Below are 14117 nucleotides of genomic sequence, written 5' to 3'. Positions count from 1 at the left end.
TTCAAACGGGCCGGGTTACGGGCTTAGAACGGGCCAAAATACAGGCTTTAAAGGGGTCACAAAACCAAACAAAAAAGAAATAAAAACTAATTGGTTTCACTACCGTGGGGTGTCTGCTGCTGTAGAAAAGAAAAAAATACAAACAGAAAATGCTATCAAATGATTCAATACTGCTCCATCTTGCTTGAATGATCAATTAAATAGCATTGATGAGGCTGTCAGATTAATAAATGTCGAGTTTAAATTGATTGCTATCTCAGTAAAGAATATTTTTTCGGAAAGTAATCTCATTAAAAAATTTTACTTAAAAACATAATGGTAAGCCAAACTTATTCATCAATGTATGTGATGACACCATCATTTTAATTCATCAATGGTAATGTTCTAAGTCACGTAGGCTTAATAGAATTTTAAAATATTATTATTTTACTTTAAGTTAAAAATAATAATAATAATATTTATCAAATTTTTCTTTCATTTTGATTAAACAAGGTTGAAAATTTTCCAAATCTGAACAATCTTTAAATTTGAAAACAATCTCAACTAATTGCAAAAGCACCCGAGAAGATGTTGGATAATACACACAACAAAAAATTTTTGTTGATTCGTGAAAAACTTTAAAGAATTGTGCAACAATTGATATAATATCCCAATTTTCACATGATAACATTTCAATGGAACAATACCGATTAGCTTTAATAGATTCAAGGCAATACAAGTCAATATCAAATTTGCATTTTAGACATGAAAATAACATCTCATAAGTTGAATTCCACCATGAGCAATCTATATTAACACGTATGGGTCTCAAATTTGTGTCCGTACAACACTCTAAATTTTTGACATCTTGCTGGAGAAGAAGAAAAGTTTCGAATTACATTTCTTATCTTTTGAACAGAAGAAGAAAGTATAAACAATCCATCCTTTACAATTAAATTTAGTATATGTGCACAACATCGAATAGAAAAAAGTTTTCCTCGGAGAGGCAGAGTAATTTTAGAATTAAGCGTGACTATATCATTATAGGTAGCATTATCTAATACTAGTGAAAAAAATTTATTTGTTACGTCTCATTCTCTTATTTCACTAAGTAAAGCATTAGATATAATAGGACCATTATGTGGGGTCTCAATCATTTTAAACGATATTATTCTTTTATTCAAATTCTACCCAGAATCTATTTAGTGTGCAGTTAATGACATATAACCTAAATGTTGCCTAAATTCCCACAAGTCTGAGGATATTGAAATTACCCTCAAAATTTTTGAAAAAAGATTTCAATTGTTGTTTTTGTTTATTAAAACTTAATTGTATCATTTATAATGGTTGTTCTAGAAATATGTTTGATAGGAAAAAATAAACCTAACATACCTTGACCTAATGATAGAGGCAATTAAGTATTGACCAGCCGTCAGATCTCTTCGACTTTCGAAATATTTCGTTATCAAAGATAAAGACTTACATCGGATAAGAATGATGATATTTCTTATCCAGGATAATGAAAGACGACATAGTTCAACAGGCTAAGGATAACCTTGGCACAATTTGAGAAAGTCAAAGGAATAAATCATATCTCGGCAAATCTGGCAACAAACGATCTCTTCTGATATCGCAAATAAACTAAGGGAAAGCGACTATAAGAATGAGATCCTACCAGTCAATAAAGGTACAACAAAAAACTATTATTAAATATCTGCCTTTCTTTTAGACCTCTGGTGACTGACTTGATCGTCGGAGAGCTCTTGGCAGGCACCACACCGATGTCGTCAAGATTCATCGATCTTCTACTTTCTTCTTTGCAGGAAAACGGTGTCGTATTGGACCGCGTGAATTTCACCCTCAACAGTTGGCGCCGTCTGTGGGAAACGACGATTCCCTTAAATCAATTACTCGGTTGGGTATATGCACTTGCAGTCCGGTATGGTAACTGGAACAGAAACATCGTTGCAGGGATACAGTTAAAGAGAAGGGTCGGGTGAACACCCAGATGTCCCAAATGACCAGGAACGGCTTATAGCGTTAGAACTACAGGTCCAAACTCTAAATCAGGGTATGAACTAGTTGATCCAACAAAATACAGAGATCCTGCAACATATTATCCCAGCGGGACCACTACCTCAACAAGAATTGTCCGACCCATATCCTCCCAATCTGAATGATGGGGGACAACACGAGGAAGACCAAGAAAACAATCCTTCTCACAAGTTCGAGGCAGAACAAAGCCAAGTCAGAAACCGACACAGAGAACATCCTTCCCCGCCTTCACGGAATTCGCAGTCTCAAATAGGCACAACCTTCTGTGTCAAGGAAAAGACAGAGAAAGTTACCTATTTCGACCTACAGATCAAGAATCTCAAGGCGAAAATGGAAGATGTAATGCGGGCTATGAAAGGGAAAGGTCCTGCAGCCATAGATGACCTGGTGCAAAGGACTAACTTGCCATTCAGCCCCGCCGTTATGAAATGCCCCCTGCCTAGCAAGTTTAGGATGCCTTCGTTCAAAAGTTTCGATGGGACCAAAGATCCCCTCGATCACCTGGAGACCTTTCAAGATCTTATGCATTTACACGCCGTGCCAGATGAAATCATGTGCTAAGCTTTTCCCACTACACTTAAGGGATCAGCAAGAGTTTGGTTCAATAAGCTGAAGCTAGGAACCATCAACACCTTCGAAAAACTGAGTAAGCAATTTGTGAGCCACTTTATTATAGGTCAAAGGCATAGAAGGCCGGCCACCTACCTGCTTACCGTGAAGTAACAGAAGGGAGAGTCCGGAAATACATCACCCGATTCAACACAGAGATGTTGCAGGTAAAAGAGGTGGACGATAAGGTGGCTTTGACCGCTTTCATAGGAGGACTCCAAACCTCTAGATTCTTGTTCGCCTTATCTAAAGAAACTCCCACCAGCATGGCAGAGTTGTTGATCAAAGCGCAGAAACACATGAACGCTGAAGACGCTATGAATGCAGGGAAGGGAAAGGAAGAAGAGGATAAGAAGAAGTTAGCCCCTCTCACCAGGGATGAAAAGGTTACTAGCTATAAGATATCATTCTTCAGCCAAAGCGATGAGGAGGACTTAAATAAGTATACCAACTAACAATTGTCTCACAGCTGGAATTATCCTTATCAAGTCATTCAAAATAAAGACCGGGGGCATCTTAGTTAATCATTTTAAATGAAGGGTAGCTCCCTCACGTGTTATTTTGTTTTCAATAAGCCTTGAGGCAATAATGGTCTTTAATAAAATTCCTTTCAGTTGCATTAACTCTTGATCAGTTATCTTTATACTTGCAATATCCCCGTATTACAAGGGATGATAATGAGTGTTCTGTATTATAAGGACCAGGGCTAAATGAATCTCATAATCAATATTCCCGTAGTATAAGGGATAGACTCAGACTGAATGAATCCCATAATCAATATCCCCGTACTATAAGGGATAGTAAATAAATGTCATGTACTAAAAGGACCCGAACTGAATGAATCTGGTAATCAATATCCCCGTACTATAAGGGATAGTAAATAAATATCCTGTACTAAAAGGACCTGGGCTAAATGCATCCCGTAATTAATATTCCCGTACTATAAGGGATAGTAAATAAATGTCCTGTACTAAAAGGTCCCGAGCTAAATGAATCCCGTAATTAATATTCCCGTACTATAAGGGATAGTAAATAAATGTCATGTATTATAAGGACCCAAGCTGAATGAATCTCGTAATCAATATTCCCGTACTATTAGGGATAGTAAATAAATGTCCTGTACTAAAAGGACTCGGGCTAAATGAATTCCGTAATCAATATCCCCGTACTATAAGGGATAGTAAATAAGTGTCCTGTACTAAAGGGACGAGCTGAGTGAAACTCGTAAAAACTAACTCTCTTATTAAAGGGACGACGAGCTGAGTGCAGTTTGTAAAATTTATTCCCTTGCCAAAGGGATGGGTTGACTGAAACCAATAAAGTTCATAAATAGTATATTGGATTTTCAAAAGAAAAATCCAGTTTTACATCACTAAGAGTCATTGACCATGGGTTTAATTCCATGCCCTTCTAAAACAGAACCTTGATTTGATATATGTATTAATTCCACCATTGGGAATAGTACCCAAGAGAAGATTGCCCAAGGAAAGAGTTCTCGAGGGTACCAAAAAAAAAAAACTGTTCATGTGAACAGTACCCGCGGGAACTTTTCCCAGGGCAAGAAAAAAAAAAAATTACATTCCTAAAGTTAGACGAGCAAGATTGGGAATGGGGGGCAACTGATAGGGAAAAATAAACATAACCTACCTTGACCTAACGATAGAGGTAATTAAGTGTTGACCAGCCGCTAGATCTCTTCGACTTTCGAAATATTTCGTTATCAAATATAAAGATTTTCATCGGATAAGAATGATGACATTTCTTATCCAGGATAATGAAAGACGACATGGTTCAACAAGGTAAGGATAACCTTGGCATAATTTGAGAAAGTCAAAGGAGTAAATCATATCCCCGGTAAATCTGGCAACAAACGATCTCCTCTGTTCTCGCAAATGAACTAAGGGAAAGCGGCTATAAGAATGAGATCCTACCAGTCAATAAAGGTATGACAAAAAAACTAGTATTAAATCACTGTCTTTCTTTTAGATATCTGGTGACTGACTTGATCGTCGAAGAGCTCTTGGCAGGCACCACACCGGTGCCGTCAAGATTTATCGATCTTCTACTTTCTTCTTTGCAGGAAAACGGTGTCGTATTGGACCGCGTGGATTTCACCCTCAACAATGTTTATACTGAGGATTTATAGATTTTCTTATAAAATTTTCAAAATGAAGAGATTCAGCAAAAGTAAAGGGTTGTTCATCTCTAACTATATATTTTACTAGCTCCTCCCGAGCTACAATTGGATCATACCTAAATTTGGAAACCTCACAGCTCTCATTTACATTTAATTGCATTTGAGTCCTAATGTCAACATTATTTTTAGAATGACAACTTCTTGCGTGTCTAAGTAAGTGACGTGTGCCTAATGAAGATTTAGCAATAAGAATTTCTGCACAATAGTTACATTTTGCTTTAGTTTCATCTTTATTAGCAAAAAATAAACAATATAGAACAATTTTAAAAAATAAAGCACTAAAATATTTAGAGATCAATGAAGAAAGTTATAACTTAGAACTTGTAAGTAATGTATGAGAGAGAGGAGATGAGATTGTATTGGTGTGAAGAAATGATAAAATGAAGCTTTTATTGATACATGTTATGGATGTGGTTTAGCCACATCACCAAGGGTTAAGTTAAACAGTCAACACTTTGACAAAATCCACCTCAGCAAGGCAAGTGATAGTCGACCATCGGGCCTCAAAGCTTTGGCCAAACATCCGGTCGATGGGCTTGAACCACGAGCCCACCTCTTCACTGTTGATCGACCTCTTCACAATTTGTCGATCGACGGGCCTTGAACCTCGATTCGACCTCTTCACAACTTGTCGATCAATGGGCTTTGAACCTCGATCCGATATAGCCGCAAACCATCGATCAATGGGCTTTTGAACCTCGATCTGAGCAACGAAGAGTTATGGTAGGGCTCTTCAAGTGACATTGGGATGCAGAAGGGATTTTGGAATAGAGAATGGAAGATTAGTAATGTCTTGCTCACTATGGTAAGGCCCAGTTTGGGAATAAAAGCAAAAGACAGCTGAAATAGTACAATTGCCTTTACAGCCTGCTACTTTTGGATCATTCAACAGGAAAGGTACACTTGGTAGCATCTCCAGAAATATAGGGATTAGGGCAACATGACCTAGGGAAAACAAGACCTTGACCCGTTCTTAGACTGAGGCCCAACAAATGTACCACCTGAATGACCTAAGACTATAAAAAAAGGCACAGAAAAAGAAGCAAGGGTTGGAGGAACTGATGGCAGTTTTTTCCCTACCATTGCTCAAATTCTCTCACTGGACTGATCTTCTCTCCCTTATTCCATCCTTCTACATTCCTGATATTGTTTAGTGGTATATTTCCAGACCTTTTTGACTCTTCCAGGACCCACGCAAAAACAAGTATCTACACATGTTAAGAAAAGAAAAAATAGAAAAACAATAATCCCCGTTTCACGTTTGCAACAACTATCACCAGGCAACACTCACTAATGGTTTAATCTACACTCTGCTGCATTCTTATATTTTTACATTTAAGGATTTAAATGAGAATAAAAGAGTAGTTGATATTGTAGAGTAATATATTATAGGGTAAAGTGCAAAAAAACCCCCGGAACTATTGTGATTTTGCAAAAAAACCCCCTGAACTACAAGAAACCCAACTGAACTATTATTTTGTTGCATTTTACCCCATTCCGGTAGTTGGGTTGATCGAAAAAATCAAAAGACAGATATACCCTTACTAAAACAACGTAGTTTTTGAAATATTGAACTTAACTAATTTAAAGACGCATTTACCCTCACTAAAACGACATAGTTTTGGTAGTTTCTTAGCTAAATAATTGAGGTGGCAAATTGTAATCTCTGAAACCAATAGGAAATCGACACATGTATCACAGAGTCCCACAAGCCCTCATCATCATCATCATCAAGGCCATCAGATATTTCAGCGACAACCGCCTTTCACCACGGCACCAACTGCATCTTCAGAGCCTATTCCGTCGCCGCGATCAACACCAATGACCCGGATCACCAAACTGGAACTCACCCACTCGCTCCGGACTCACCACGGCACCAACTGCCTCTTCAGAGTCGGTTCCGCCGCCGCTATCAACACCAATGATCCGAGTCTCCAAACTAGAACTTGACCACTCACTCCGGCTCACCACGGCGCTGATGAACGGGTTTACCACGATGCGTTTCAGGAGGAGGACGATAAGGGCAATACCATAATTTTCACTTACGAATGACCTGATCAGAGTGAGCACATCAAGATTCTGTCGCCACGAGTTTTGCCGCTGAGTCAACTCATTCACTTTATGTACTCAAAGATGGTTGCTGTGTTGAGTCGAGGTGAGTTGAAGCCGCTAGTGTCGGATTTTACGACGGCGTTTAAGCAATTTGCTGCACACGGGCAGAAAGGCTGTGATTGAGCAGGAGGAGCGACAATTAGGTGACGAGTTGACTGAGCCGGCTCGGATTAGTGTGCACCGATTCGAGAACATGTCGTGCAGAGATAATTCGTGCACCGCTTCGATTTCTTGAGTTTCAAAACAAAGACAGAGAGAGGGAGAGGAGACCACGACAAACCGAGACTGATAGAGATGATTTGTGCCCACGAACGGATATTGAGCATGATTGAGGTGTTTTTGGGTGTTTACATGGATTTTTTTTTTAAATCAGTGCGTTATGAAGAAGATGATGAACAGTTATATATATATATGTCTCTATGTGTTTTGATATAATGGTGTGTTTGCAGTTTGAGTGTTTAAGAGGATTTTTTATTTATTTTTTAATCAGTGTTGTGAAGAAGATGGTGAACAGTGAAAAATATTTAATTGTGACTCTGCCGGATTGCCAACTGGAGCAAGAGAGATAAATAGACGATGACGACTCCGCCGGATTACCAACACGTCGGCGAGCTTGATTTTGTCATTGAACTTTGCTAAATCCCAATTTCTTGTTTTGGTATTATATTGGGTTTTTTAAAATTTAATTCCTAGGTGTCATATGATTAAAATTCTCATCTTGATTTTCTATAGAATTTCTCAGAAACCAACTGGAGCATTACCCTACGCTCCACAGTTCTCCTTCCTAGGTTTGGCTATGGAGAATTTTGTGATGGATTTGCTTGTGAAAAAATATTCATGGGGTTTTGCGATTGGGTACGTTTTCGATTGAATTTTGCAAATCAATTCTTGTGATTGGGTTTGGTGAGGGGTTGAGAATTATGCGATTTGGTTTGCTTGTGATTGGGGTTGAGAATTATGCCACCTGTATCACCAATTCCCCAAATTGGAGCTGCCACAGTGGAGCCACGGCGGCCGGTGGTGCTCGTGGATTCGCAGAAGAGATGATTCCTACTTGTCCACAGCTTGATGGCCTGTGCCGAGGTAGTCCAAGAAGACAATCTCAAGCTCGCCGACGCGCTGGTGAAGCATACAGGGTTGTTAGCGATGTCGCAAGCCGCTGCGATGAGAAAGCTCGCGAACTACTTCGCTCAAGCCTAGCTCAGAGATTCTACAAAATTTACCCTCATCGTAGCATCAGCGCCTTCGCTGGAATCGCGTCATCATTCCGGATCCTTAATTTCTCGTCACCAAGCATAATGATACATTGATACATGGTTTACGTATGAACAAAAAGGGTGTTATAGTCTTTTAACTATCATAAGGGCTTTTTTGTCATTTAATGGAAAAAAATCCATCACGTGACATGCAGGGGTTTAAAATTTAATCTCCGATCGCTGGATTGGGTAAATTTTAACCAATAAGATAGTTTAAGGGGGTTTTCTGTTAATTTAGAAATTCAAGGGACAGTTGTGCTCATTTGGATATAATTGAAGGAATTTATTGCACTTTATCCTATATTATATATATATATATATATATGCCCTCAACGACTATAGAATTTATGATTTTGTGATAGGTAGGTGGGTGACTAAAGGCCTATATATATGCCAGTGCTCACTGCTAAGTCATAAATTCATGATACTCAGTGACAGGTAGGTGGGTGACTAAAGGCCTACATACTAAGTAAAGACTAAAGACAGTGAAGTCTTTGTTGGAAAAAAAAATAAAAATTCACAAACCTATTACTTACAGAGTTATAGGCTATGATAGCCTAACAGGTTTATGATTGCTATATTAGCCTATTACAGTACTAAGCCTTGAGCCTGTAGTCTGAAGCTTTCTATATTATACATACATATATATAATTTCAATACTAGGCTTATGGGCCGGGCCGCGGTCTATTAACTATACGCAGGCCCGGAGTACCAACTTATAGGGCCGGTTTGGGCCAGCCGGCACCAGGATCGGACCGGGCTAAAGCCCATTAGACTCAGGCCGGGTCCGGGCCACTGGCCATTTTTGCACCCTTAGTTAGGGGTATCAAGTCTATGTTTATTTACAATAGTTTTACATAAAATAACAAATTTTCTAAGAATATATTTTGTTTGTCAATAACAGATTGTTGCAATATTTCAAAACAAAACTTAGCAGTAAAATTAGAAATGTGGATGTAAAGAAATGTTTTAGAATTAAAAGAATTGCGACTTAGTAGAACTAAAATATAGTATATGAAATGTAAATTTATTATAAATACAAGTTTTAAGAATATAATGAAAACTCTTCAAAATTAACGAATTAATAATTCAAAGTAATCATTTTCAATATTTAGGATTGATCATACAAAATGATGGAGAGAGAAATATTTATATAACTAGTAGAATTGGGTTAAGGTGGAAAAAATTTAGACAAGTTAGTGACACTTTTTATGAAAAAAATAACAAACAGGCTAAAAGAAAATTTCTAAAGAACCGTGATTAGACCAACTATTATATATGTTCAGAATGTTGTAACTTTAGAATGAAAACGAGACTAATGTATCATGCAGCAAAAATGAGAATGTTAAAATGAATTATCGGAGTAACGTGAGGATATGGGCTTACAAATGATATTGTGAGAGAAAAATTAAAGCTCCATTTGGTTGGAGGGATGGAAATATAAAGGGGAGAAGGAGAGGGATGGATGAGTCATCTTGAGGAAGGGAAAGTGTCTCTCACTGTTTGTTTAGTTGGATGGAATGGATGGAGAAATGATGGCTCGATAAACACATTTTTTTTTTTTTTTTTTTGGTTGGAATGAAAGAATAGAGAATTTTTTTTTTTATCAATATACCTCTCATTATATGAAATTAGAAATCCATTTCAAATTATACAACAAACTTTTGTGATTATTATCCTTCTTCCCCTAATTTTGGGTGGATAGAAAAATACCCATCCCACATTGCTTCCTCCCTTTTTTTTTTCTTCCCTTCAACCAAACACGGAAAAAGTTCTTTTATTTCCCTCATTCATCCCTCTTCAATCCTTTCCTCCAACCAAACATATCATAAGAGTAAAACCCAATTAGTAAGAAAATAAGAGAGCTGTAACAAAAAAACTTATAAATACACTAGTAAGAAGGGAAAAATAATCTATGTTAATTGTATAACTTTAAATTAATCATCAGCACATTTTTCGCATTTAGATTTAACATGTCCTTTTTAAAATATTAATGACAATTTGGATTGTGTATGGGGAGATTTATTTATTTATAATATGTCCTTATTCTAATTAGAAGTACTTCAGAGCTTTCTTCCCAATCTAGTTTTCAAGCTTTACTATGTGTTACTTTCTATAAGTACTTTTAGTTCTAATTTAGCTTTATGTTCAATATTCATTTGCCTAGATAGTGTTTATTTAATTTAAACTGCAATAACTCTGCTTTGTAAAATATCACATTCCTTCTTGACCTTGCTTAATATAATGGACAATACTTGCTTACTCACTGGTGAGTAGGTTTATTCTACTGACCGATTATGTGTTACAATAATAAGTAGACACATCAACTTTAATGACAAAATAAAAAAAAGTAATAAAAAAAGAGAATAAAGCAGGATTGACCCGCTTCAATTGGGTAGCTATATTTAAGCCCGATGTATTTTTTTTTATCTTTCACTCCCTTCCCAGATTCACGCCACCGTCCTCTCTCCACCATTCTTCTTCCTCTCGTCTTTCATGGAACATCGTCAATCAATAGGTGAACACTTTTGCAAAATCGCTCGGGCGTCATATCACTCAATAGACAAGGGTGGGCTGTGGGGTTACTTTTTCGGCTTCTTCTTACGACTTTCTAAGAAGTTAAACTTCTGATCCTATTTGATCACTATTATTATGATCATATATGCTTTTCTAGTACGAATTGTTTGTATATTGGATGTGTATCGTTGAATATGTATGTTTAGAGGTCAAGAATTCAATTGATGTAATAGCTTTGTTGGTAGAAAAACAAACGGAGCTTCTCAAGTTTCTGCTACGATCGTGTTAGTAAAAAATATTCTGGTTGATTAGTTACCCAAAAAAACAAAAAAATATATATATATATTCTATTGATTTGTTTATTTACGGAAAAAAAATATTTTATATATCACATTAGATGTTATAAATAACATAAATTATATAATCCAATCGAGGTACATCTACAAACCCATTGAAGATGCAATAGAAGTGAATTAACAATAACAAGGCCTATTGATTGATGATGACCTGTGAGAAGAAGAAGAACAATGGAGAAACTGGGATGGGTGAAAAAAAAAAAGAAGTTTGAATACAGGTTGTCAGTTACTCAATTGAAATGGGTCGATCCAACTTTATTCTCCTTTTTCAATTACTTTTTTTTTTTTTTTTTTTTTTGTCATTAAAGCCGATGTGTCCACTTATTGTTGGAACACATAATCGGTCAGTAGAATGAACCTACTCACCGGTGAGTAGGCAAGTATTTTCCTAATATAATTGTTGAACTAGTATTTAAATTAATTTCAGATGCATAGATTTATTTTTGTTCAACAAAATAAAAATTTAGTTCTCACATTAAGAAAATCATTATATAATTCATCAAAAATAAGCTTAAAGGTCTAAAATATTTATGTGAAACCCTAGACAATATATTATGTAATTCATCATATGAAGCATCGCAACTAGGAAAGTCATGTTAAAATAATTTAATTTTATAGCACAATCATCATCAAAAATATATGTTAGATAAAACAGAAGATTGATTACACATCAAAAATTCGAAGAACATATAAATAGAGTTATTTTACATGCCCCGCCTGAAGGACTTAACCTTAACCTCTACATAGACTTACTTTTGCCAAATATTGACAAAGGTAAAAATAAAAAAATATTTTATCCGAAAAAAAAAATATTTTTAAAAAAATATATTTTACGTCGAAACAAACGGAGTCTTAAAGTAAACTGTTTTATTAAAATAATTCAAGAGATTTGAACTCTATTTTTCAATTTGTAAGAACCAAGGAATGAACCCAGAACCAGGAATGAACCCAGAACCAGTTGAAGCGAGTCACTTGAGTAAAGATAATTTAGTTTTATAACACAGACACGTGAAGAACTTGTTGTTTACAAATTATAATTTTATATTTTTGGACTTTAATTTAGTTTTGAAGTGTATCACTTGAGTAAAGATAGTATAAACTTTAATTTTATACACAAAAACATGTGCCTTGCTCTTAATTATAATTGTTAATTATAAATTATAATTCTATATTTTTTTGGTTTGATTTTCAATAGTGAAAGCTAATAGTGTTATCTTCTTTTTTGAAATGTGTTATAAATTCTTCTTTTATGATTTTCAACTTTGGTTCAAAACTAACTTATTTCAACATGCAAATTTACTTTTTTCCCAATTTATCAAAGACTTTCAATTTCGTGCATTGGCACCTTTCATTTTACTATTTCTACAAATAAAAAAAAGCCAATAGTGTGAGAGAATTTCCTATAATTTATCTTAAAGAAATAAATTTTATTAGATCATTGATATAAAATTCAAAGATACTTCTCTTTGCAAGATTTAATAACACTAGGAATCCAAAGATCTTAAATTGACTCAGCTCAAACTCCGTGCAATTGGTTTAACGAGTGAAAAATTCGGTCCTAGTGCCTTATGAAGTATCATGTCTCATACTTTTAGATTCGAGTCTCTAGGTAAACAATTTATTTTCGTGGGAATACTCACACAGGTTAAATTATAATCCGGTCCACGTGTGCCATTCCCGCAGTGGCAGAGCTAGGATTGCAAAGTAAGGGACTAAAGATAATAAGAAAATTTGAAGATGAACACAATAATTTTTATGATAAAGATATGTTATAGTATATATTAAAAAATAGACAAAATTAAAAATTACCCGTAAATAGAGTTTCCTGATATCAGAGAGATTCTTCTTCTTTTACGTATTCTCTTCACTGATTTTTTATTTATATTTGTTCAAAAAGATGAGAAATTGTACCCCCACTCAAGTATGCAATTTCCTTGCTAGACCCCAAATAGGCCAAGCCATGTGAGAGAAAATACCAGGTCAAACCCTATAAGAAAAATACCAGGCCAAACCCTATGAGGAAAATACCATCGCGTGTTGAGAGGAAGTGACTGAAAAGTAGTAAAAAGAACAATACTTAGGTCCTCACTAATAAGGATCTACACCATACTGACAGCTGATGTGGACCAATAATATATAGATATGTCATATTTAATTACTAAATTATAGATGGTAGTATGTTGTAGATCCTCACTAGTGAGGATCTAAGTATTGTCTAGTAAAACTTGATAACATATCATATATGGATTTGGCCAATAGGAAATGGAAGAGTAGTAGTATGGACTGGGCCGATAGAAAGAAAAAAAGTAGTACTAAAAAAAGTAGTATTAATTTTCTAAAAAAAATTGGACAATGTGCTATATAAACTAGGTTAGCTCATTAAAAGATCCATCCATGCATCCCCGTAAGATGTGGATACTTCCACTGTGAATAAAAAAACACAAAAACCATAAGTTTAAATATTATTATTCTTTTTTTTTTTTTTTTGATATATTAGTTTTAAAAACTTCACTAAATTGACTAATAAAGAGACTTGTTAATTTGGTAATTTGACCTATGATGCCATTGAAACTAGTCGACAACATAGCTAAATTGGAAAACTAGACTCACGTGACAATGACTTATTTTTTACGCATTTATTTCTTACCCACTTAGGTCAACAAAGTTGTAAATGACAAAACGGGTCTCGTACTCCTAGAAATAGAAGAAAACAAAAAACAAATATGTAGAACAAAAGTTCCTCCAGTGTTTGCTGTACATTTATGACAAAATGACCTTTTCTTTTGCCATCTCAGTGACAAAATTACCCTTTGATCAGTTGTGAACATATATATATATGTACAAACCGGAAAATGCTACATTCTGCTGCACAGGATACCACTAACTAAATTAACTACCACTTTTTAAAATTTTCTTAGCGTTTCTCTCTCTTTCCTGGAAAATTTCCACAAAGCGCGTTGATCTGGTCTTCTGATTTTTGTGGGTCTCTTCACAATCTTCTTCCTCTCAAGTCTCCGTTCTTTGCTGGTAAGAGAA

Source organism: Cornus florida, unplaced genomic scaffold (genome assembly GCF_030987335.1).
Source record: "Cornus florida cultivar Cherokee Brave unplaced genomic scaffold, ASM3098733v1 CherokeeBrave_3.0.0_Hap2_Chr03, whole genome shotgun sequence".
Taxonomy (NCBI): domain Eukaryota; kingdom Viridiplantae; phylum Streptophyta; class Magnoliopsida; order Cornales; family Cornaceae; genus Cornus; species Cornus florida.
Note: the sequence above shows the minus strand (reverse complement) of the source record.